This window comes from Stegostoma tigrinum, unplaced genomic scaffold (genome assembly GCF_030684315.1).
Source record: "Stegostoma tigrinum isolate sSteTig4 unplaced genomic scaffold, sSteTig4.hap1 scaffold_144, whole genome shotgun sequence".
Lineage (NCBI taxonomy): Eukaryota > Metazoa > Chordata > Chondrichthyes > Orectolobiformes > Stegostomatidae > Stegostoma > Stegostoma tigrinum.
Genome location: NW_026728089.1, coordinates 160560 through 186492, shown reverse-complemented (window position 1 = coordinate 186492; position 25933 = coordinate 160560).

Sequence of the window (25933 nt, the reverse complement as noted above, 5' to 3'; positions counted from 1 at the left end):
AATGCCTCAACAATTTCCTCAGCTATCTCCTTCACAACTCTACAGTACAGTCCATCTGGTCCAGGGGTGATTGGTCCACCTTCAGACTTTTCAGCTTCCCCAGCACCTTTTCCTTAGTTATGGCTATTACATTCACCACTGCCCCTAACTCTCAAAGTTCTAGTATGCGATGGGTGTTTTCCACCAAAGACTGATACAAAGTGCCTGTTCAGTTCCTCTTCATTCCTCACACTGATTCTTCAGCCTCCTTTTCCAGCCATCTACTGTCTACTTTTTAATGTCAGTTGCAATACTGGTCGAAGACGATATCACAGCTGTACTGAAGGAGGGCCACATGGAGGGCTCATGCAATGAGGCAATACGGGTAGAACTCAGAAATAGGAAAGATGCAGTAACAATGTTGGGGCTGTAATACAGGCCTCTCAACAGCAAGCGTGAGATCGAGGTACAAATATGTAAACAGATAATGGAAAGGTGTAGGAGAAACAGGGTGGTGGTGATGGGAGATTTTAATTTTCCCAACATTGACTGGGATTTACTCAATGTTAGGGGTCAAGATGGAGCAAAATTTGTAAGGTGTGTCCAGGAGGGTTCTGTAGAGCAGTATGTATGTAGTCCAACTCGGGAAGGTGCCATACTGGACCTGATGTTGGGGAATGAACCCGGCCAGGTGGTTGAAATTACAGCAGGGGGCGACTTTGGAAATAGTGACCACAATTCCCTTAGTTTTACAATACTCATGGACAAGGATGGGAGTGGTCCTAAAGGAAGAGTTCTAAACTGGGGGAAGGCTAACTATACCAAGATTCGGCAGGATCTGGGCAATGTAGATTGGGAAGAACAGTTTGAAGGTAAATCCGCATTTGATATGTGGGAGGCTTTTAAAGAGAGTTTGATTAGCGTGCAGGAGAGACATGTTCCTGTGAAAATGAGGAATAGAAAAGGCAAGATTAGGGAACCATGGATGGCAGGTGAAATTGTGAGACGAGCCAAGAAGAAAAAGGAAGCATACATGAGGTCTTGGCGACTGAAGACAGACGAAGCTTCGGAAGGACACGGGGAATGTCGAGCGTATCTGAAATGAGGGATTAAGAGGGCTAAGAGAGGACATGAGATATTGCTGGCATACGTGGTTAAGGAAAATCCCAAAGCCTTTTATTCATACATAAAGAACAAGAGGGTAACTGGAGAAAGCATTGGCCCACTGAAGGACAAAGAAGCAAAGTTATGCGCTGAGTCAGAGAAAATGGGTGACAATCTTAACGAGTACTTTGCATAAGTATTCATCAAGGAGAGGGACATGACAGATGTTGAGGTTGGGGATAGATGTTTGCTTACTCTGGCTCAAGTTGACATAAGGAAGGAGGAAGTGTTGGGTATCCTAAAAGGCATTAAGGCGGACAAATCCCCTGGTCCGGATGGGATCTATCCCAGGTTAATGAGAGAAGCGAGAGAGGAAATAGACGGGGCCTTAACAGATATCTTTGCAGCATCCTTAGACACGGGTGAGGTCCCGGAGGACTGGAGACTTCCTAATGTTGTCTGGGCCTGCTGTGTTCATCCAGCCTCACATTTCGTTATTCTAATGTTGTCGCCTTGTTTAGGGTAGCAAGGATAATCCAGGCAATTATCGACCGGTGAACCTGACATCAGTGGTCGGGAAGCTACTGGAGAAGATACTGAGGGATAGGATTTCCCATTTGGAAGAAATTGGGTTTATCAGTGAAGGTCATGTCTTACCAACTTAATAGAATTCTTTGACGACGTGACAAAGTTGATTGATAAGGGAAACGCTGCAGATGTCACATACATGGACTTCAGTAAGGCGTTTGATAACGTTCCCCATGGCAGGCTGATGGAGAAAGTGAAGTCGCATGGGGTCCAGGGTGTGCTAGCTAGATGGATAAGTAAACTGGCTAGGCAACGGGAGACAGAGAGTAGTAGTAGAAAGGAGTTTCTCAAATTGGAGACCTGTGACTAGTTGTGTTCTGTGCTGGGACCACTGTTGTTTGTGATATAGGTAAATGATTTGGAGGAAGGTGTAGGTGGTCTGATCAGCAAGTTTGCAGATGACACAAAGATTGGTGGTGTAGCAGATAGTGAAGGGGACTGTCAGAGATTACAGCAGAATATAGATAGACTTGAGAGTGTGGCAGATAAAAGGCAGATGGAGTTCAATCCGGGCCAATGCGAGGTGATGCATTTTGGAAGATCTAATTCAAGGGTGAACTATACAGGAAATGGAAAAGTCCTAGGAAAAATTGATGAACAGAGAGATCTGGGTGTTCAGGTCATTTGTTCCCTGAAGGTGGCAACGCAGGTCAATAGGGTGGTCAAGAAGGCATACAGCATGCTTTCCTTCATCGGACGGGGTATTGGGTACAAGAGTTGGCAGGTCATGTTACAGTTGTATAAGGCTTTGGTTCGGCCACATTTAGAGGACTGTGGAAATTACCCAAAGGACGTGGATGCTTTGGACAGGGTGCAGAGGAGGTTCACTAGGATGTTGCCTGGTATGGAGGGTGCTAGCTATGAAGAGAGGTTGACAAGATTAGGATTATTTTCATTAGAAAGATGGGCATTGGGGGGCACCTGATTGAGGGCTACAAAATCATGAGGGGATAGACAGGGTGGATAGCAAGAAGCTTTTCCCCAGAGTGGGGGACTCAATTATGAGGGGTCATGAGTTCTAAGTAAGAGGAGGAAAGTTTAAGGGAGATATGCATGGAAAGTTCTCTACACAGAGGGTGGTGGGTGCCTGGAACATGTTGCCAGCGGAAGTGGTAGACGCAGACGCGTTAGTGTCATTTAAGATATATTTGGACAGTTACATGGATGGGCAGGGAGCAAATGGGCACAGACCGTTAGAAAACAGATGACAGGTCAGACAGAGGATCTTGATCAGCGCAGGGTTCGAGGGCCGAAGGGCCTGTTCCTGCGCTGTAATTTACTTTGTTCTCTTTATTTGTACTCTTGCCTCTCTCTTACCTTTTATAGCTTAAAAAAACTCCTGCATTTTTTTTTAATATTACCGGCTAGCTTGCCCTCATATTTCATCATCTTCTCCCTAATTGCTTTTTTAGTTGTCCTCTGCTAGTTTTTGAAAGGCTTCCCAATCCTCTGGCTTCCCACTGACCTACACCATATTTTATGCTTTTTCATTTGCTTTCATCCTGTCCCTGACTTATCTTGTTAGCCGTGGTTGCTGATCTTTTCCTGAACTCAACTCCACTCTCCTGCCTGCTCCCCATGGTCCTTTATCCCTATTTTTCATCAGAAACATATTTATTTCTTTCTTGAATCGGTCGATTGGTGCTGCCTCCATTGCATTCAGGGGCAATGAATTCCACAGATTCACAATCCTCTCCTCATCCTCATTTTGAACATTCCATCCCTCACTCGATGGTTGCAGCTTGTTGTTTGAGACTGTCCCACAATGCAGAACATGTGTTCAATGCCCATCTTTTCAATCCCCTTTACTATTTTATACACCTCAATCAGAACCACCCCCTCACTCTTTCAAACACCAGCAAGTACAAGCCCAAGCTACTCAGCCACTTCTTGTATGACAGCCCTTTCATCCCTGGAATCAATCAGTTAAACATCTCTGAACTGCCTCCAGTGCAAACATATCCATCCTCAGTAAGGGGATCAAAACTGGACACAACACTCTGGTCTCACCAACACCCAATGTGTTCAGAAAAAGACTTTGTTACTTTACTGATCCAGTCCTTTTGTGATAAATGCCAGAGTTCCATCTGCCTTTCTTATGCTATGCTGTACCTGCATACCCACTTTCGGCTATTAATTCACAAAGACACCCAGAAAACTCTGCATTGACGCACTTTGAATCTTCCTTCCATTTAAATAATAATTCGCCCTTTTTTTCCTGGACAAAATAGGCAAGCCTCGCGCTTATCCACATTAACCACCTGCCAGATTCCAGATTCTGGCCATTCTCTGAGCTGATCAATATTCAGCTGTGTATGTTTTATTTCACATCACAGTCTGTTTTCCCACCAATTTCAGAATCATCCATGCATTCTGCTATGTTACATTTTGTCTCTGCTTGCAGATCATTTATACAGGTTATGAATAGTTGAGGTCAGAGAACTGAACCCTGCAGCACCCCACCAGTAACAATTCACCATCCAGACAAAGACTCATTATCCTGACCCTCAGCTTTCTGGCAGTTAGCCAGACCTTTATTCAAACCAATATTCTACACTTAATCCCCTTGGATCTAACCTTCTGGTTCACTTTTTTATGCAGCAACTTGTCAAATTCTTTCTGGAAATCTCGATATGCCACATCCCTCAGGTCCCTAAACAAGATCCTCAATTCTGCCATGTCATCAGTTCCTGACTTCATTACAGCTTTTATTCAAACACGGTCAAAAGAGTTGAATTCTGGAGGTGAGCGAAGGGTGGCTACATTTGACCGAGTGTGGCATCAAGGAACGCTAGCAAAACTGGAGCTGATGGGAATCCGGCAGAAACTCACCACTGGTTCGAATAATATCTGCACAGAGGATGATATTTTTTCATTCTTTCGTTGAAAAGAGGGCATTGCTGGTTAGGCCAGCTTTTACTACCCATCACAAATTACCTAACTGATATCTGGACGCACGTAGGCCACGCCAGGCCACGCAGTTTCCTTCCCTAAAGAGCATAAGTGAACAGGTGGGTTTTTCCGACAATTGACAATGGATTTACGATCATCATTAGACTCTTAATTCCAGATTTTCATTCAATTCAAATTCCATTATGTGCCATGGTGGAATTTTAACCAGGTCCTCAGAACATTACCCGAGTGTTTGGATTAATAGTCTAGTAATAATACGATTAGGTCATCGCATCTCCTAATCGGAGGCATTTTGGTTGTTGGAGGTCAGCTGCAGGAGGTCCTGAGGGTAGAGGGCCTAACCATCTTCAGCTGCTTTATCAATGACCTTCCCTCCATCATAAGGTCAGAAGTGGGGATGTTCACCAGTGATAGCAGAATATTCAGCATCATTCACCACTCCTCAGATACCGAACCTCTCCATGCAACAAGGCCAGAACGATATCTCGGCTTGGGCTGCTAAGTGGCAAGTCGCATTTATACTACACAAATACCAGGTAATGACCATTTCCAGTAGGAGAAAATCTATAAATTGTCCCTTGACATTCAATGGTGTAACCATCACTGAATTGTCCACGATCAAAATCCTGGGTTTTTCCACTGAACAGAAATTCATCTGGACTTCTTATTTAAATGCAGTGACTACTAGAGCAGGCCCAAAGCTAGGATTACTGCATCAAGTGACTCACCTCCTGATTCCCCAAGCCTGTCTACCAGCTACATGGAACAAGTCAGAAGAATGCTGGAATACTCGCCACTTGCCTGGATGGGTGCAGCTGCAAAAGCACTCAAGAAGTTCGACATCATCCAGGAAAAAGCAGCCTACTCCCTCCAGTGCTCAATAGCAGCAGTGTGTACCATCTATGAGATGCACTGAGAAATCTGCAAAAGATCCTGAGATAGGACTTTCCAAACCTCTGACAAATTTCCTCTACTAGGACAAGGGTAACAGATATATGGGAACAGCATCACCTACAACACCCTGTCTAAGCCACTCACCATCTCAACTTGGAAATATAGGGTGGGAAAAGGGTGGGCGTGATGACACATCCCTCCTCAAACCACAACTTGATCTCAAAGAGCTTCTGCACAATATTGTATTTCTGGTATTGAAGCCTGATTTATGCTGTTAGCCTTTAATCATTTTAGAAAACTGCTTCAACTTTGAGGGAAGATTGTATTTAAATGCCCAGATCTCTTGATCAGCTGCATAATTTAGCACTTTTTCATTGATTTTACACATTGCAACACAAGTAAACAAATTAAACTCCATCATTTTTCTGACTTCATGGGATGTGGGCAGTGCTGGTGGTATTGCATTTAATGCCTAATGCTAATTGACCTGGTGAAAGTTATGGTGAGCTGCCTTCTTAAATCAATGCAGTCTTTCGGCTATACAGGCACACAGTGCAGTTTGGAAGTGTGTTCCAAGATTTTGACCCTGCAATCGTGAAGGAATAGGCTGATATTGCTTCAGGTCAGGAAGTTGCAAGATTCAGAGAAAACCCTAGTGGTCACATGCATTTGTTGCCCTTGTCCTTTGGGTGGTACGGTTGATCAATGTGGAAGAAGTCTGCCTATTCCACTCATCTCTTTATATCTTGTTTAAGCAATTGATTGTACTGCCTTTGTTCTCATAATCAAAGAGCCAACTGAAATTGACAGCGCCAGTCACATTTGCAGAATGGACAGTTTGGTGAAGTGTTAGAAATCGGCTTGGGTTCTGGGAATGTAACCAAGCTCAAGACAGAAAACTGAAGGACTACAGCAGCTGAGATAACAAGGTGTGAAGCGGGATGAACACAGCAGGCAAAGCAGCATCAGAGGAGCAGGGAGGCTGATGTTTTGGGCCTAGACCCTTCTTCAGAAATGAAGACCCTTCCACAGAAGGCTGTTGCCCTTGAATCAACTGTTAATCTAGGCACAAGAAGTTGCTTTGGAAATGACACCTACTTCCACCTCTGACACTCAATACAACTGCCAGCTGGCCTTTATCATACATGCCAGAAGATAACATCATAGAGGTGTTATGTTATAGAAACATAGGGCAGCACAATGGCTCAGCGGTAAGCACTGCTGCCTCACAGCCTCAGGCGACTATCTGTGTGGAGTTTGCATGTTCTCCCCGAGACTGCATAGGTTTCCTCCAGGGGCTCCGGTTTCCTCCCAGAGTCCAAAGATGTGCGGGCTAGGTGGACTGGCCATGCTAATAATGTTCAGGCATGTGTAGGATTAGTATATGGGGATGGGTCTGGGTGGGATGTCCAAGGGTCAGTGTGGACTTGTTGGGCCAAAGGGCCTGTTTCCACGCTGTAGGGATTCTTTGATTCTATGTTTCGCTTTTAATGGTTAAATCCCAAAGTTTCCACAGATTGGAACAATTCTATCAAGTGGAATAATATATTACTCACCAGAGTGCAGTACTCCACCATTGGGTAATGTAACTTGTGTCCCGTTGATGTGCGCCCTGAAAAGAAACAGCTTTGGCAGATGTCATAATTCAAGTGTTTGAGGGTGTGGTACCTATAAAGGAAGAACAAGAAGTAAGAGAAATGTTCATTTTTGTTCAGATATTTTTAACCATCGAAGGAATGCAAGTTAAGTAGTTTAATTATGTATTTTTTTATTTTGAAGAAACTGCAAATTGTTTGGGGAGAAACAAATGCTAGGAAAGTCGAGGAAAACTGTCCCAACTCCCCCAGTCAATTTTCATAATGGGATATCACATCCCTGGAATTATTGTAAATTGCTTCTGCTCTGCATCCAACGTATTCACAACGTTCCCATTGTATGGAAGGTTTTCATCTGCCACGGTGGCATAAACCTATTCAGAAGTAACCTTGCCAGAATCTTCCTGGCAAAGGTAAATCTGACGAGCAGCGATTGTAACATGTGAAGCTGTAAAGGCCACAATAAACGAGGAGGATACACATTTTCAGCTCAGACAGCAGAAGGGAAGTTCTCCAAGCAAAGAGAAAAAAATAGCCAAGAAATTAACTGTAATAATGGCTGAGAGACAGTGGGCAAGTGGCAAATACATTGAACTAAAAATCCAGAGACCCAGGCTGATGCTCTGGAGAATGTAGGTTCATGTTCAAACACTGTAGCTGGTCAAATTTACATTTCATTAAAAAAAACCCAGAACTAAAAGTCATTTCCAGTAACGCTATCATGAAACTATCAACAATTGTTGGTAAAAATCCATCTGATCCACTCATGTCCTTTCGGGGAGTATTCGATCATCCTTACCCCATCTGATCTACATGTGGCTGCAGAGCCACAGCAATGTAGGTAGCTCTGAACCACCCGCCCAGCCATCCACTCAGTTCAACGGCAATTAGCGAAGGACAACAAATGATAACTTCACCAGTGATAGCCACATCCCTTGCAAGAATGGAACATGTTATAATGAAATGGAAGGACTTGATCAATGTCGTGTGAAATTATCAACAGATGAATGGATAGAACTGCATACAGAATGCAGGTCATCAATATGATGAGATGGTGCAAAACAGAGGATATTGCCTTCAGGATTCCCGTCATCAAGGCAAACTCTAAGATTCAGCAAGCAGTTAGGGCACTCATAAATATATGAGCAGAAACTAATTAGCCAGGAAAACCAACATAAAAGTACAAACAGCAGGCTCTTAAAAATTTTTGGAGATGTGCAAGGCAACATTAAATTATGCACTGAAGTGGTTAAGTTCAGTTATTCCTATTATAAATAGCACTGCTAACAGGAAACTCACTGTCAATTACAGATTAGTCCAGAATTTTCAAGGCAATAGATAAAGTGAAGCAGAATACCATTTTCCATACGGAACAAACATAATTTGGAAGTTAAAAGGATGAAAGGAATTACTTTTCTGAACAACATTCTGAATAAATACAGATAGATGGTAGATTGAGAATATGAAACATTGAGGAGATGCTAAGTAAAGAAATAGGTTTGGAAGCAAGAGTGTGGTAGAATTGTAGAAGTTCACTGGCTTCATGCAACATCAGAAACCAATACATTTGGTCTTTATAGAACAGAATGTCAGAGATGAAGGGGGGCTCTCTTCCCAAATCGTCAAGCTTACAAAATGTAGGAAAAAGGCTGCCTTCCTCTTGGTGCTTCTCACTAGATGAACACGCAAGGAAAGTTGTGCTCATTGGTTGCGGACCTCTTGGTGGTTGGTTCATTCATATCAGGCAGATTTTCCCACAGAGGGTGAAGGTGTGGTCATAGTTTTCGCTGGGGGAAACTGAATCTATTCCTCTACTTTGTTCTTTTATGCAAGTTTTGTGTTTGGATTCCTGATTGCGGCTACAAAATCTCCTTTCTGTCCCTCTAACTATCAGGCCTCCTATCACTCCTGTCCTGTTTACCTTACCCTTTTCTGCCATGTCCCAGAGCCAATTACACTTTACTTTAAACAAATTTTCAGTCCAAATCACAGTAAAAGGAAGCCATTTGATCCATCATGTTTGAACTAGCTCTCCAAATATATATCACAAATTTGTGCCCTTTCCTTCCCCTGCACATTATTTTTCTTTAATTAATCAACTAATGCTCTTTTGCATCTTTTACTGAAACTGCCTCCTCCAGGTAATGCATTCTACAGACTGTGATAAAGCTATTTCTTACACTGCAGTTACTTCTTTTGTCAATCACTTCAAACCTCTGCATCTTATTCTCAATTCTGTCACAAGTAGGAAAGTCTTCCTGTCGTCTGCTCTGACCAGACCTCAAATGATTTTGCAAGATTCAAAATAAGTAAGGCCATTCGGCCCATCAAGTCCACTCCGCCATTTAAATCATGGCTCAGGGGCAGTTCAACACCACTTGCACTCTCCCCGCAGCCCTTGCTTCCTTTTGAGATCAAGAATTTGTCGATCTCTTCCCTGAGGGCATCCAACGTCCCGGCCTCCATTGCACTCTGCTTCAATGAGTTCCACAAGCCCACCACTCTCTGGCTGAAGAAATGTCGTCTCATTTCAGTTTTAAATTTACCCCCTCTAATTTTAAGGCTGTGCCCACGGGTCCTAGTCTCCCTGCCTAACGGAAACAACTTCCTAGCGTCCACCCGTTCTAAATCATACGTTATCTTGTAAGTTTTTATTAGATCTCCCCTCAACCTCCTAAACTCTCGTGAGTACAATCCCAGGATCCTTAGCCATTCATCATACGTTAAACCTACCATTCCAGGGATCATCCGTGTGAATCTCCGCTGGACACGCTCCAGGGCTAGTATGTCCTCCCTGAGGTGTGGGGCCCAAAATTGGACACAGTTTTCTAAATGGGGCCTAATTAGAGCCTGATAAAGCCTCAGAAGCACGTAGCTGCTTTTATATTCCAACCCTCTTGAGACAAATGACAACATTACATTCGCTTTCTTAATTACTGACTCTACGGACTATTAACCTTGTCCTACTATTAACAAACAGAGAGAGGAACAGACCAGGAAATTAATGGCCAGTCAGAATAATCTCAGCAATGGAGAAGCTGTAAAGAGGCATTCTTAGGGGTAGAATGTACTTGCATGAATTAATCAGGGATAGTCAGTATGGATTTGTTCAGATGATGTCACGTTTCAGAAATTTGATCCTTTTTTGAGGAGATGTTGGAGTGTTGATGAGTTTATGCATTTGATGTGGACTTAGTAAAGTCCCCCTTGGCAGACTGATCAAGAAAACAACAGTCAACAGGCACACTGGAGCCAAAACTGGCTGAGGCAGAGAGCACAGGGTGATTGATGGTAGAGAGATATCTATTTGACAAGATGTTTGCTTTGAGTGGGGTTGTGCAGGGCTTGCCACAAGGGCCCTTGAAATTTGTCAAGTATATTCATCATTTGGACTTAAACACAGGATGTATGACCATGTCGCCAGCGAATGACTAATTTAATGACGAGGATATCGACGGAATGGTCATGTTAATAACAGCCATGGGATCAAAGGCAAAGTGGCACTCTGGATCCAAAATTGGTTGACAGACAGTAAGGATAAACTTCAGGAGATCAACAGACTGGTCAGCTGGGTACAGCAATTGGAACTCAACCAGGACAAGTGTGAGCTAACGAACTCGGGAGGGCTAACAAGGCAAGGGATCACACTATGAAGAGCGTGATCCGGAAGATTACTGAAAAACCAAGATGCTGCCTGGGCTGGGGGTTCTCATGGAATCATATAGTACAGAAGAGGTCCTACGGCCCACTAAGGCTGTACCTCTAAAAATACACTGCGACATATACTAGTTCCATTTTAACAGACTAGACCATTCTCTTAAATATTACGACATTTCATGCGCTCATCCAAGTACATTTCAAAGGTTGTGAGGTTTCCTGTTTCAACTTCCCTCCCAGGCAATGCATTCCAAACCTTTACCACACTCTGAATGAAAACGATTTTCCTCAAAACTCCGCTAAATTTCCCGTGTTTCTCTTTAAAATTGGGCCCTATTGTAACTGATGCTTTAACTAAGGGGAACAATGCTTTCTATTCAACCTATCTACACCTCTCATAATCTTATCTGCCTCCATCAGGACCTCCACTCACCCCGCAAACCTTCTCTGCTTCACAGAAAATAATCTGAATTTTTCCAGCCTTTCTTCACAGCTAAAATGCTCCAACACATGCAACATCCTTTTAATTCCCTCCAGTGCAATCACATCCTTCCTAATGGGTGGTGACCAAAACGTCACACATGACTCCAGCTGTGGCCGAACCAAACTTTTAAACAGCTCCAAGGTGACCTCCCCACTCTTACAATCTATGCCACGACTGATAAAGGGAGAAGTCCCATATGTCTTTGTAACAACCCTTATTAGCCTGACCTGACCCCTTCAGGAATTTATGAACAAGTACCCCAGGATCCCTTTTCTCCTCGGAGCTTCCCAATGTCCTGCTATGCATTAGATTTAGATTTAGGTTTTATTATCACATGCATTCAATACAGGGTACAAGAGTACAATGTCACCTCAGACGGTGCCATCTCAGGTACAAAGTACCTTGGTGCGAAATTTTAGTTGCAGAAGTAGAAAATTTATCCATCCTTCTTTCGTCAGAGTCGTAGGGGCATGGAATGCAATGCAATGCCGGAGAGGGTAGTGGAGTCAGCTTCATTAGGGGCATTTAATCGGCCATTAGACAAGCACATGGATGATAGTATAAGGTAGGGGTGGAGGTTAGATAGACCTTAGGATGAGGGTAAAAGTTCGGTACAACATCATGGGCCGAAGGGCCTGTACTGTGCTGCACCGTTCCACGTTCTATGTCAGAAAAATAAATCAATAAGTTAAAAAGTTCAGCACTACAATCTTCTTAGTATAACAGTAGAAAAATAAAAACAAAAGTTTAAAAAGTCAAACATTACAGTCCTTTCTTAAGCCACGAGTTTGCAGACACTCTGAACGAGGCTTCCCCCGTGACGGTTCATATGTTGGGCTCAGGCCCGCCCATCCTTGCTAGTGGAGTTCACTGCTGACTGCCGTTGCTGACCTCCATCGGGCACGACAGGCTTTGCCACATTAAGTATTCTCTTATCTTATTTCTTCTTCAGGCTATATCAATCTGCCACTGACCTGCCCATCTGACCGATGCCAAGATTGGAGCAGACAAGGGGACCTGGTAAAGATGTTTAAGATTTTGAAGGGCATCGAAAGAATAACTGGAACTTGCTTTTTCCATTCGTAGACATGTCAATACACAGGGGGCACAGATTGAAGTTCACGGGTAGAAAGCTAAGAGGGGAGTTGAGGAGAACCTATTTTCCCAGTGTGGTGGGAGTCCTGAACTCATTGACTGAGAGTGTGACTGATTCAGAAAGTGTCTGAATATTTAAGCAGTATTTAGATATTCACTTGTGTTGCCGTAGGCTCCAGGGCTATGAGCCAAACAATCAAAACGGAAAGCAATGTACTGTGAGTTCAATGTAGACAGATCTTTGTTGAGCAGTGCAGGAACTACGGACCGCATGGCCTGCTCCCGTGCAAAAAACAGCCATGAGTCGAAAATTACACAGCTTTTCTTTGAGGCATTTCTCCACTTGACTGATTCTTTGTAAATGCAAGTTTGACAACATAAATCCTTTTATTAAAAGCTTCCATCTCACTGAGAAAGCTTCAGGCCAATTTGATAATCTGCTCTGTAACATCTGCTCATATTTTGATAGTTATGACAAATTCTACTGTCAGGGCTGACACAATCCACAACATTCTAAATCAATCAACAATATTCCAGAAAGATGATCATTTGCCTATCCGACCAATTTTAACTGATCGTTTAAAAAAATAGAGAAATAATTCTGGATCTGTCAAAAACTAATCAGTTCTTCCTTGGACCATACCCGTACGTACCAGCTTTCAATGAAATATGCCCATTAGTTTGTGAGATACATTGCTGACCAACAGAACAACAAATGGGCAAAAACATAACCTCACACTAAGTGTTACCACTGCTGCAAGTGAGCACTTGAGTCATACCACACTTCTGAATATTTTTCCCAGTATTCTAATGACGAAAACATTATTGGTAACAAAAACTGCTGCTAAGGTTAGTGCCTTTGAGAAACAATAGCATCATACATATGTAGCGCATCATTTATCTTGCAGGAATGCACTGTGCAGATTCTGCACAGACCAAGTTATGACTTAACACTCATAGTGGCCGTGACTAAATACAGAAATATACTAATACAACAAACCTTTTGTTAAACAGCACCCGTGGGACCAGGAATGTACTGAGTAATAAGAAATTCCAGTTGATCAATAGGTCCACACATACAAAAAACACACACTCAATAATAGGAACATAATGCACGGGATATACGCATCACTGTTCTCCTTCATTTACAGCATAAATAACTTCAGTAATGATGCAACTTTGCCTTAACTAAAACTTACTGGGAGAGAGCCTTCTCACTTGCACCCTCAACAGACATTACAGAGATCATGAGAATACAGTAAACATCTGGTATATAATTTTTGTCAGTTTATTGAGTGTGCTAGTTTGTTAAACAAAGTTTACCTCCAGTTAAACCTTCAGTTTACATGTGTATCAGCAATGATAGATTTAGTATTTACACTTGTATTTTTTCCTCCAGATGACGCTTGGATTGACACATCAAGCCAATTTTCAAAGAAAGCACTCTGATTCTTCCACTCATACCCCTGGAAAAGGAAGTTGCAGAATGCCACTGACTCACTTTACTGATTTGAATACAGCATAAGGTACATAGAACATCGAACAGTGCAGGCCCTTCAGCCCATGATGTTCTGTCGAACTTTTACCCTAAACCTCAGGTCCATCTAACTCCACCCCTACCTTATATTACCATCCATATGCCTGTCTAATCGTCACTTAAATGCCCCTAATGAGGACGACTCCGCGACCCACTCCAGCTGAAACAAAGATCTCTTTGAATTGTCATTTGTCAGACATGTATTGAATCAAAAAACAAATTTCTTACTTCCATAGATTTCTGTAGCATCTTAATATGATTTGTGCAGATTATACTTCACCCAATCATTTTATAAATACAACTTTAAACAAAATGCCACTATATAGAACTTCTATGTTGGTATTTGCGCAGATGCCATTTCAGTTTGTGTGATCTGTTTCGATGCAACGAGTGATAAACACTTCGAATAAAATGGTTGAGAGCAGTGTATGTGAGATTTAATACCATGCTTTATCTACAGATAGTCCATCTGCAGGTAGTTATTCATGAGACTCAACTGACATCATGTCTCAGAGGAGCTTGTGTCCTCTGGGTTAGGTGTTGTTTGACCATTGCCGACTGGTCACGAGTTGAGAGGAAAGAGAACTACTAGCTGCTATCCATTTTCAACAAGTGATCACGATAATCTAACTGCATTTCAACATCCCATCAACATTCAAGAATTGTTGCTGGAAGAGGCTTCTGTGTAACAAACAGGAGCAGAATCAAGATCAGCAATGCTGTTTTCCCTACCTGTACAAGCTGCCAACACCATTTATAAAGGGACCGTCTTAATCATTCTTATACAATTAACTTTTACAATAGACAACAGGTGCAGGAGTAGGCCATTTGGCCCTTTGAGCCAACACCACCATTCATTATAATCATGGCTGATCATCCACAATCAGGATCCTGTTCTTGCCTTATCCCCATAACCCTTCATTCCACTATCTTTAAGAGCTCCATCCATCTCTTTCTTGAAAGTATCCAGAGACTTGCCCTCCACTGCCTTCTGGGGCAGAGCATTCCATATATCCACCACTCTCTGGGTGAAGAAGATTTTCCTCAACTCTGTTCTAAATGCCCCATCCCTTATTTTTAAACCGTGTCCTCTGGTTCTGGACTAACTCACCAGCAGAAACATGCTTCCTGCCTCCAGAGTGTCTAATCCTTTAATAATCTCATACGTCTCAATCAGACCCCCTCTCATCCTTCTAAGCCAGGTCCCTGTACAGCTGCAGAAGGATCTCTTTGCTCCTATACTCAATTCCTCTTGAAGGCCAGCATGCCAATGGCTTTCTTCACTGCCTGCTGTACCTGCATGCTTGCTTTCATTGACTGATGTACAAGAACACCTACATCTCGTTGTACTTACCCTTGACCTAACTTGACTCCATTTAGAGAGTCATCTGCCTTCCTGTTCTTGTCACCAAAGTGGATAACCACACATTTATCCACATTAAACAGCATCTGCCATGCATCCGTCCACTTGCCTAGCCTGTCCAAGTCACCCTGTATTCTCATAACATCCTCCTCACATTTCACACTGCCACCCAGCTTTGTGTCATTGGCAAATTTGCTAATATTGCATTTAATGCCTTCATCTATATCATTAATGTATATCGTAAACAGCTGCGGTCCCAGCACCGAACCCTGTGGTACCCGACTGGTCACCGCCTGCCATTCCGAAAGGGACCTGTTTATCACTACTCTTTGCTTCCTGTCAGACAGCCAGTTTTCAACCCAAGTCAGTATTTTGCCCCCAATAACCATGTGCCCGAATTTTGCTCACTAATCTCCGATGTGGGACTTTATCAAAGGCTTTCTGAAAGTCCAGGTACACTACATCCACGAGTTTTTCTTCGTCTATTTTCATAGTTACGTCCTCAAAAAATTCCAGAAGATAAGTCAAGCACAATTTCCCCTTCGTAAATCCATGCTGACTCTGACCTATCCTGTTGCTGCTGTCCAAATGAGTCGTAATTTCATCTTTTATAATTGGCTCCAGCATCTTTCCCACCACTGACATCAGGCTAACCGGTCTATAATTTCCTGTTTTCTCTCTCCCTCCTTTCTTGAAAATGGGACAAGACTAGCCACCCACCAATCCGCAGGAACTGATCCTGAATCTAGAGAACATTGAAAAATGATTACCAATGCGTTCATGATTTCCAGAGCCACCTCCTTTAGTACCGTGTGATGCAGACCATCAGGTCCCGGGGACTTATCAGCCTTCAGACCCAACACTCTATCCAACACCATTTCCTGCCGAATATAAATACCCTTTTACTATCCTCCTTTATATTTTTGGCCAGTTTTCCCTCATACCTCATTTTTTTCTTTGCATATTGCATTTTCAGTTGTCTTCTGTTGCTCTTTAAAAGCTTCCCAGTCCTCCGGCTTCCCGCTTATCTTTGCTATGTTATACTTCTCTTTTATCTTTCTACAGTCGTTAACTTCCCTCGTCAGCCACGACCACCCCTGTGTCCCCTTAGAATCTTGCTTCTTCTTTGGAATGAACTGATCCTGCACCTTTTGCATTATATCCAGAAATACCGGCCCCTGCACCTTTTGCATTATATCCAGAAATACCGGCCATTGTGGTTCCATTGCCATCCCTGCTACGGTATTGAACCATTGAACTTTGGCCAGCTCCTCCCTCATCGCTCCATAGTTCCCTTTCTTCAACTACAATACTGACACTTCCGATTCTCCCTTCTCCCTCTCAAATTGCAGATTAAAACTTATCATATATGGTCACTACATCCGAATGGCTCCTTTACTTCAAGGTCTCTGATCAAATCCGGTTTGTTGCACAACACCAGATCCAGAATTGCCTCCTCCCTGGTCGGATCTGGATGTGGTGTTGTGCAACACCAGCCTGGTAGGCTCCATACTGACTCTGCATCTCCTGTTTCTCTGTCTCCACTCACAAGGGGCAGAAGATTTTATACTTCTTCATATTCATAATTTCATATTTTTTATTGTTTATTATTTCTTTATTATTTCATATTTCTTTACCTCTGAATATTTTAAATACTACATGTTTTCTTATGCTACATCAGTGACAACATTTCAAAAGTAGGTTAACTGTCCATCAAGTACTTTTTATGCCTGAGACCTTAAAATGTGCTGCGTAAATGTAGTTCTTTCTTTTATTAACTTCTGTAGTTGTGTGTTTCTTTGTCAAATGGAGGATTGGCTACAATTACAGATGAATGTAAGTGAAATACATTTCCCATGACAAAATTCCAAACCAAAGTTACAAAATTAGAATAATAAAATATTGGCTGTTTGCAACTGAACACTGTAGATGAACGAAGGTCACTTAGTCAGTAAAGTAAAGTACCAATTCAGTATGTTCCCGACATGGAGAATACAAATGAAAACTATCGTAATGCTGATAGGAAATTGGACAATGTCACAGCAATGCCATATCATCAACACCTGTTTTAATAGATAATAAGTCACTCTGGGATATTTATTCATTTGTTTTTCATTCTCAAGATCATCTTCGCAAATCCTGTGAACAGGGACTACTGAACAGCTTACTTAGCATTTTTTTTCCAACTATAATATCCATGTTTTATCCCTCTCCACTCTATGTTTGTCTGCAGGAAGATGAGTTTACAGGGGGTTTACAGTTTTAATTCGTAATTTTTAATTCGTACAAATATGTGTCCAATGTTTGCAAATATCTGTCTGTAGCCAGAATCTATGCAGTTGTAATAAATAGGCATTCTTGTTAAGAACAGAAATCTGGACCGTGGTCTCCATCAGTTTGGATCTAAAAGACAAGTCAATGAGGGAAATTTACATACTTTTCAAAATCTTCCACATTGGGATTACTCTAGAAACAGCAGGCTCGAATTGCAGCATGGCACCCTTCTGAATGTAACACCTGAAATCACTAAAGTAATAAATTCCTTGGAAATGAACATGGACTCTATACGTTAAGGTTACACAAATCCACGAGCTACAACATGGGAAAAAATACAATGGAGGCTATTTTTAATGAACAGTGTGTCAACATCAACTGTTATGTCTGAGAGTGAAATCTGAGAAATGAAAAGTGAAAACTGCCAGGTTAGAAAGTTCCAGCTACGTACTTACCTGATGGAAATGCATTGATTGTGATATTAATATACATAATTGTTAATTGACAGTATTGATAAAATTTTCTTATTGTTTCTGTGATGATCGAAACAATCCATTTGTCAACACAATAAAGTAGATATTGTTATTGTAAAACACCCCTGAAAATCCAAAGAAAATTTCAAGAGGGGCCAAATAAGTAGTGTTGGGAAACAAAGAAATGGCAGAGGAACTGAACAAGTATTTTGCATCAGTCTTCAGGTTGGAAGGCACCAGTAGTAGAACTTTAAGGGAGTCTGAAGCAGAGTGTGGTGGCCATCACAAAGGAGAAGGTGCAGGGGAGCTGAAGGGTCTGTGTGGAATTTGTACATTCTCCCCATGCCTGCACGGGTCTCCACCAGGTGCTCTGATTTCCTTGCACAGTCCAAATATGTGCAGACAAGGTGGATCAGCCATGGCAAATGTGAGCTTGCGGGGAACAGTACAGGGCTGGGTCTTGGTGGGATGTTCTTTGCGGAGATGGTGCAGACCCAATTGCCACCTTCCGCACTGTAGGAATTCTATAATTCAGGATTTACTGGAGTCAGGGTGCGTCCCAAATGAGTGCAAAATGGCAAATGTAACACCCCTGTTTAAAATGAAGGGAGACAAAAGACAAGAAATTATAGACCTGTTCGCCTGGCGCTGGTCATTGGGTCAGATTTTAGAGTCCATTATTAAGGATGAGACGGGAGAGTACTTGGAAGTACATGGTAATACTTGGAACTACATGCTAAATTGGGCTGAGAAAACACAACTTTGTCAAGGGAAGGTCTCTGTTAGATTCTTTGAGAATGTAACCAGTGAGTTAAAACGTAAGAGAACCATTGAACTTTACCGATTTGGATTTCCAGAAAGCCTTTGACAAGGTGCCACACAGGAGGCTTCAAAATAAAAAAATGAGCTTATGGTGTTCGGTTCGGGAGTAGGTACTGGCATGGATAGAGGATCGGCTAACCGGCAGAATGCAGACAGTGGGAATAAAAGGGTCTTTTTCAGGATGGCAGCCAGCAACGTACTGGAGTTCCGCAGTCATCAGAGTTCAGACTACAGCCATTCACGTTGTACATTAGCAATCTGGACAAAGGAACTGATAGTATTGTTGTCCATAGTGGGTTGTTGCTAAGTTTGCAGTTGACATTTCGATAGGTGGAGAGGCAGGTAGTGTTGAGGAAGTGGGGAGGTCACAGACAGTCTGTGGAGAAGTGGCAGTACAGGCATAGGCTGTTTTCTAAATGGGGAAAGGCTTCAGAAATCTGAAGTACCAAGATGCCCCAGTTCAGGATTCTTTTAACATGCAGGTTCAGTTGGCAGTTGGGAAGGCAAATGCAATGTTAGTATTCATTTCAAGACGGCAAAAATACAAGAGCAGAGATGTATTGCTGAGGCTGTGTAAGGGTCTGGTCATATTGCATTTGGAATACTAAGAGCATCTCAGGAAGGATGTGTTGGCCTTTGTCAGGATCAAGAGGAGGTTCTCAACCATAATCCTGGGGATGAAGGGATTGTCATGTAAGGAGTGGCTGAGAAGTCTGGGTCTGTACTCGATGGAGTTTAGACGGAAGAAGGGTGTCACACTGAAGGTAAGTCAGGTCTGGATAGAGTGGACATGGAGATGTGGTTTCCACTAGTAGGAGAGACCAGGACCTGAGGAGATGAGGAGGAATTTCTTCAGTTAGAAAGTTGTGAATCTGTGGAACTCATTGATGCAGAAAGCTGTGAAGGCCAAGTCAGAGTGGATTTCAGGCATAGATAAGTACTCACTAAGTACACAGGAGAATGGGGTTGAGAATGATAGATCCCACACAATGGGCTGAATGGCCTAATTCTGTTCTTAAATCTTAAGGTCTAAAACACTGGAATGAATCAGTTCAGTGTCATTTTCATTGCACTGCAAGGACAGCATCTGTTCAAAAGACCGAACAAATTTTCTCACTGTTGTTGCAAACCTATTCAATAATGAACAACAATGCTCCTATTGTGCCTCTCTCAGCCGGCGCTCGTTCGTTCTCCCACTCATCGTAACTGGAACATCCCGGTATTACTGGCACTAGTGCCATGTTTAAAGGCTATTGTGAACCAGTCAAATGCTCAGAATCCAGAACTGCCTTGTACAGTTCATAGCATTTGTCCCAGACAGGGCAGGAAAGGGGAAATTAGCACATTACTTTACAGTTAGGGACCTGGAGGTCCTGGTGGATGGATTGGTGCAGTGGAGGACTGTCCTCTTGCCCAAGGACAAGCACAGGAGGCCACGACACAAGACTCGGCCAGACTGACCTGAGGCTGTCCAGTGCCAATGCAGTCTCAACCACCAAAAGAACCATCCAGCAGTGCTGCAAGATCAATGACCTCTGCTCCAACAGAAGAAGACCCTCATTGTTCCGTGCTACCTCACATTCACACTCTCTCTAATTCTGCACCACCTTTCAGCACAGCTCATGGAAGACCATTCTCACCAAAGCATTCAATGTCTGTCTTCACTTGCTCTCGCCTACTTGAGGGCCCAAGGCTATTAATCTTGTATGTTCTCTGTGCCTCTTGCTCTCACCTAGGAGACCTCACCTCCCTTCCCAAACATACATGAGCACTAACAAATGCACCAGCTCATTTCCTCTCACTCAATCCCTACCTTTGTTTCATTCCAGGAGAAACAGCCCACAGTAGGTCAGAAAGAGCCAACACAGGCCTTGAGGTGTCCAACGTTTGACTTCTCACAACAGTGAAGTCTCCTGACCATGGTCATCCTGAGCAGCCAACTGATTGCATCCAAGCCCCTCGAGTGATATCAGACAATGCCCAGGAGTTATGTAGATCTGCTGCCTGAAACTGCCTCACTTGGCTAGACACCATTCCCCTCGAAAGCTGAAGAACGACCATGTGGTTGGAGACAATGCAATGCGTTCTGTGCTTCTGCAGCTGGCACATGCTGCAGGTGTGAGGTCAACATATCACGGTGCTGAACGGCAACACATCCACTCCTTTGATTGATGACTGCTGACAAACATGACAAGCTGTCTGGCTTTGTCTCAATGCTAAAATGTTAATCAACATAAGAACGTTATGAGTCTGTTAGATGTGGCGGAGGGGCAAACCTTCAGAAGACAAGGCAAATGAAGACAAGGCAGAGGAGCTGTTAGCATTCATGCAGGGACAAAATGAGAGTGGAGAGCTCAAGCAAGGTGTCCTGATGTGTAATGTGGCCCAATACACGAATGGGTGCCTGTCCCTGCATATAAAAGTGCCCTGGCAGCAGCACTGCAATGACGGGGGCTGCTGCAATCCAAAATGCAGCAATGAAGTACAGAAGAGTACTGAAAGCAGATCTGAGATGTGCCATGATGTGTTGAGGCTGGAACATGCCACATGTCAAAACTGGTGACTAGTGCCCAAGTTGGAGGTCCAGAGGAGCATTGAGCAATGTGGAAGCACCACATACCCACTCAGAATTTCATTTCGGTAATTCTCAGCATCTAGTTTCTGTCTGGCAGGTACAAAAATGGAATAAGTATTAATGAGGGTGGTACTGAGAAATAATCCATGCCTTTCAGAGCTCCCTTGCGAGAATTTCAGCTCAATGTCTGCAATTGCACTGGAAAATGCAACATTTTGGTTTTGACATCCTGAAGCACCTTGAGCTGCTATCAATATGACGGGTACGTACCTAATGAAGAATGTCAAAATTGACAGTTGCAATAACAATTTAATATTGGAACAAACTTCATGCAGACAATGCTCAATTTTATATAAATGGAAAATTGGAGGTGATTTGTGGTGGACAGAAGGACTACGAAAGTTTATCTTTCATCTCCAAGTTCATCTCCAAGTCCTAGAATTATATCCAGCCTGGACTGAAAGAAAATAAAATTCTCTCCACTTGCAAGGATTCCCCAATATACTGTCACAGTCTTAATACACTTCCAAGTGAAGTGCATAACATTATTCCTAAATGGAGTTTACTAAACAATCTGACTAAGATAAGCTGAAAGACAATTAGTCTGGAAAATACTACAATGGCACAGTTAATGGTCTTCCAGATACTGGCGAGGTTAAAAAGTCTCAGTTATGAGATAGACTGGTATGTTGGGTTTGTTTTCCTTGGAGCACAAGAGGCTGAGGTCGGGGTGGGGATCTGATTGAGGCATAGAAAATTATGACAGGCACGGGCAGAATACATTGTGAGAATCTTTCCCCATGGCACACGTGTCTAAGACCAGATGGCACAAGTTTAATGTGAGGATTAAATGCTTTGGAGGAAGTCTGAGGAAAAGCTTTTTCATCAACAAAGTGGGAGACATATGGAGCACGCTGCCTGAGAAGGTAGTTGAGGCAGGTATTCTCAACATTTAAAAAGCATCTGGGATGAGCATTTAAAATGCTAGGGCAAAGTAGGCTCTGGACCAAGTGTAGATAAATGAGATTAGTGTAGTTTGGTATCAGTGATAATGGGAACTGCAGATGTTGGAGAATCCAAGATAATAAAATGTGAGGCTGGATGAACACAGCAGGCCCAGCAGCATCTGGGTCTGCTGTGTGCATCCAGCCTCACATTTTATTATCTTAGTGTAGTTTGGTGTTTGTTGGGAGGCATAGACATGGTGTTTCTGTGCTGTATGACGGTGACATAAAAATTTATTCTACATCTGGCCGTTTATACCTTGACATTAATTGGATGATGTTCATATTGTGTACTTTATACACGTCATTCTCCAGCACTAACATTTGTCACCGTGAAGAGCATTACAATCAGTGTCAAGATGTGTACATGATCCTGTACAGATCTGACCAAATGAAATCAAGTTTCAATTTTATGATTTAAAACAAAAGTTGCTAAAACTTTCAACTACTTTATCTGTTTAACTGGAATGAAATTAGAACAGACTGAAACCTTATGTCAACAATACCAGGATTGATTTTGATCAGTTGACAATCTTCACATTTACTTAACTGATCATGTACATATCAAAATCCAATTTGTAGGATGCAGTTTAATGCACCTTAGGACAATCTAAACATACTACATTAAAGTGTAAATCATACATACGTATCAAAGACTTTCAGCAGCCAGTTCAGACACATGTCGACACAGAGTGACACATTGACCAAGTCCTTGTGGTTTTGTTCCAAACCATCATAAATGGTTGTCAAACAGTTGATTACTTCAGTCACAATTAGAAGTTGCTCGTTTTGTGTCAATTTGTGTTGATCGAAGACGCGTTGTGCTGTGTGCAACTCTAACAGATCCACGACAAAGGAGGAAGAAAACTAACTTCGATTACAGTTTTAACTTATTGGAGCTATTAAATAAAATTAATTCCTGTATTTGGGCGAGAAATAAAAACAATGATTCAGAAAAGTACTCTGGAATGATGGAAACAGGCCATTTCCTTTTCAAAAGCAATATGTCAAATCTAACGAGGGAATTGTCAGTGATGCTGGTCATATTCTGTTGTTTGGTTCAGTAATTTCTGTAGAACAATGGTGGAGGAACAGTAATGTTATGAAGCCCTCCTTTATATTTACGAAGCAGGACTCAGAACAATTTAACCTCAAACATCCATCTCTTTCAACCGACGTGCATTCTCATTGCATCCAAATCCAAAGTACAATCTAATTGGCTCTTCACCCGTTTCAAATAGTGGATCTTACAACCCCTATTTCACTTCTGGTAATCAGCATTCTTTTAAATCACACCATGTCACAGCTATGAAGTGTGTTAATCACACGTTCTTGTTAATTTTAAAAAGGTGCTCTTTTCCCGAGGTTTTGAACTAGATTTCTCTTGTAATTTTGCGATTTTGTCATACATATGGTATGTTCTACAGTGTCTACCAAAAACAATTAGTAGTTAAGCAAGTCTCAATTCAATGTTAGTTCACATGATGCCAACAAAATCTGGCAAACTTTGTCAAAACATCGAATGCTAGTCGAACCACTCGAAATATAACAGAACCTCCATAAATAAAATCTAATGGCAATATGAGGAATGAAGCTCCCAGAGATATGCATTCATGTGACTGAAACAATTGATTTTCTCAGCTTCTAACCCTTTCACAGGCAGAAAAATCCTGACCCATGAACATTCACTGCTTCAAAAAAATTCCTCTTTACACCCCCCTCCATCTTTTCCCCAAAACATGAATGCATTCCCTTCTCCTTTTAACATCATCCATCAGCCATGGGAACACAGCCTTTCCACATTTATCTTATCCAAACCCATCATAATCCTTTACGTCTCCATTAACTACTTATTAATCCCCTGTACTCCAATGAAAATAGCATTCGCTAAATTTGTTGATAAAGTGTCACATTGCGAAAACAAGTTGGGTAAATTTCATCATTATTATCCAATACTACCAAAATTATTACTCTTGAAGTTTAGTCACCAGATTTGGGTGCATCATTCCAGTCCTATTTCAAGGTTCAGGGTAACATCTTTGTTTTAGCACTGCACGAGCTCGATTATACAACCCCATCCCACAGATACGAAGGTAGGAAGGAGCACATAAAATCTGGAGGGCACTGTGCGTAAATGTGTGGAAGTTCTGGGGAACTGTTAAGCAGCCTGCCAATCCTTTGGCCTCCTGAGACTAATTGATGGTAATTTAAGGGATCCCCTCTATTGCGTAAGGAGATGGATGTCAATTAGAAAGACAGTTAGCTTTAGAAGAACAATCCAGCCTAGAAAAAGTGAGTTGGTAGGGGAACCTCATTCACAGGCCCCTTGGCCTGATCCTAGGCACTTCACGCCCTTAAACTCTCATCCAACCTTTTGACAATCCCTAACAACCCTCGACCACTCTGTACCTCTAGTCTGAGACCTGCCATCCAGCCATCAGCAACTTCAGACTCTTCTGGGCTCTAAGTGGCCAGGAGTTCGACAAGGTAGAACTTCCATCCAAGAGGACGCCCGATGTCCTGCCTCCAGCCATTTAATGCTGCAGGGCAGCTGTGAAGAGAATGGGCAGGCTCCCATTTGGCATTTCAACTGGGAGAGACCTGAGCAGGAGCGGGGGCAATAGCACCATGTTGAGTAATATTTATCAGACCAAAAATTCCATATCCTAAGCATTCCCTCCAATGTTCTGCCAATTCAACAGTCAGTGCCCAAGGTTAGTGGGAAACCAGAAATAAGGAAAGATTTCAAAGCCGAGAAATAGAAAAGAAACAGACAATGAGAGCTTATTTGAACAAATGAAAAGGAAGGAAGAGGTCAAAGTGAACGCAGATCCCTTCAAGAATGGAGGCTGCAAAAATAACAATAGGGAATGAGGAAATGGCAAATGAGACAAATAAATACTTTATGTCAGTCTTCACAGCAAAAGGCACAAATACCATCTCAAAAATATTTAGTGAACAAAGAGCAAAAAGCAGACAGGAAATATCACCAGAGAAAAGGTGCTCGGGAAACTAATGGGGTTAAAGGTCGAGAGGTATCTGGGACCTGATGTACTCTGCACTAGGATATTAAAAGATGTCGCCACACTGATACTGGATGCACTGACAGTCATCTTCCAAATATCCCGGGAATCTGGGACATTTCAAGCAGTAGATTGGAATACTGCCAATGTAACAACTTCATATGAAAACGGAGGATGACAAAAAATAGGCAACATCTCATTGGGAAAATATTGCAGTCTGTTATAAAAGATGCAACAGCAGGGCATGTGGTCTGGCAATACTACAGCTTTAACAGGTGTATTTTGTCCGTTTCTGTTCTTCTCTGAACCAATAAACAGCTCGAGAGGCCTTGGGGTTTTAATTTTTGGAAGTTGTAACAACAAAAGCAGCATGAATGGGTAATTTCCGAAGAAGGGTCTCGACCCGAAACATCAGCTTTCCTGCTCCTCTGATACTGCTTGGCCTGTTGTGTTCATCCAGCTCTACACCTTGTTATCTCAGATTCTCCAGCATCGGCAGTTCCGTCTATCTCAGTATGAACGGGTTATGTAGGGCTCCCACAGAACCCAAGTT